Genomic DNA, 1,677 nt, shown 5'->3' with positions numbered 1-1,677 from the left:
GAGACAGGGCGAGTCGACCCCGGGTCTGGCCGTTACCGCGCAGGCTCCCCACAATGGATCCGGCTCGAGCGCTTCCGTCCGACAGGCCGGCCAGGTCGAATGGCATAAATGAACATACGGACTACTCCCACAATGCACCGGGGCAGCCACCGAAGGAGAGGAGGCGGAGAGCGGAGGCCGAACAGCCTGGGTGAGTGTCGTTTAGTCAGCGCGTCCTGCACCTCTTCCCCCTCCCCGCGCGATGCACCCCGCCCCCAAGCACAGCGCAAGTCCTGCTCCCCCAACCTCGGTAGCGCAACTCTCTGTTTTTTCCTTATGCTGCCATATGCCACGAGCTCCACCAAAGTGGCCTATGCATCCGAGCCCCACGTTGGTGTCAGAAAGGTGCCTGCAGGGCCCTGATTCTTATTGTGGGCGATGGTGGCGACACACCCTCCGCCTCCGCGTACGTGTGCAGGCGCGGTAATTGCTCCGAAAAGCACTGCCCCGAGTGCTAAGCTACTTGCGCTTTGTGTGAAATGGGAATTCAAAGAAAAGGTCACACACGTCTAACTGTAGGATGATTGCATGGGTCTTACATCTGCGCCGCCAATTACAGAGCGCCTGCGTGTTTTACCTGCTCACCATACCCTAATAGCATAGGTTTATGTTCCATATCCAGTCGGGAAGGGAGGTGGGCAGGTCAATGCGTTCAGTGTCATTACAGGCAGTATCATTAACAAATTGAAAACACAGGTTATATTGGTTATAATAATGGTTTGTAGCATTCATAGCAGTCCCTGTGCATTTGTTTTTCACCACCCACACTGTCTGCTAATTTCTTATTCCTTCCATTGGTGCCTATTTAGAAACGACTAAAGTTCATGCTGTAAAATCAGGCCCTATCCTGCAATACCATAGTCACCAAATTTGTAGCAGATTTTTTTTGCTCAGAATTTAACACTTTGAGGGAAAATCATTTCTAGATCTTCATAATTGGGGAGAAAAACTTGAAAAACCAAATAAGATGATATTGTGAAATATGCTTGATCGCATGTTAACTGAAATGTTGCCAACTCTCCGAGTTGTCCTGGAGTCTCCAGGAATTAAGTATTTATTTATATCAAGTGATGAAACCATTCAGGAATAGGTCCAACCAAATGGCATCTGTCTGAAACACTAGTTTAAAGCCAGTTTCATCTGCAGTAGGGTGTTAACTTGTTGTAATCATGCAGTCTACACTCAGACTATATCAAATATAACTACATCACTCAGGGTAGTAATAGTCTACCAGCCTACATCCCATATGGACATAATATCTCCTCTTGGGAGAGGATTACCTGCACTGGGTAGTGATCAATGGCTCCAGTCTAGTTGGAGCGTATCAAGCGGGCGTCCCAAGCTCATTCTGCGGCCGGTTTTGTTCAATATCTTCATTAATGATCTGGAGGATGGTGTGGACTGCATCCTCAGCAAGTTTGCAGATGCCGCTAAACTGGGAGGAGTGGTAGATATGCTGGAGGGTAGGGATAGGATACAGAGAGACCTAGACAAATTGGAGGATTGGGCCAAAAGAAATCTGATGAAGTTCAACAAGGACAAGCGCAGAGTCCTGCACTTAGGACGGAAGAATCCTATGCGCTTCTACAGAGTAGGGACCGAATGGCTAGGCAGCAGTTCTGCAGAAAAGACCTAAAG

Source organism: Chelonoidis abingdonii, chromosome 2 (genome assembly GCF_003597395.2).
Source record: "Chelonoidis abingdonii isolate Lonesome George chromosome 2, CheloAbing_2.0, whole genome shotgun sequence".
NCBI classification, from domain to species: domain Eukaryota; kingdom Metazoa; phylum Chordata; order Testudines; family Testudinidae; genus Chelonoidis; species Chelonoidis abingdonii.
This window is presented reverse-complemented; position numbering follows the sequence as displayed.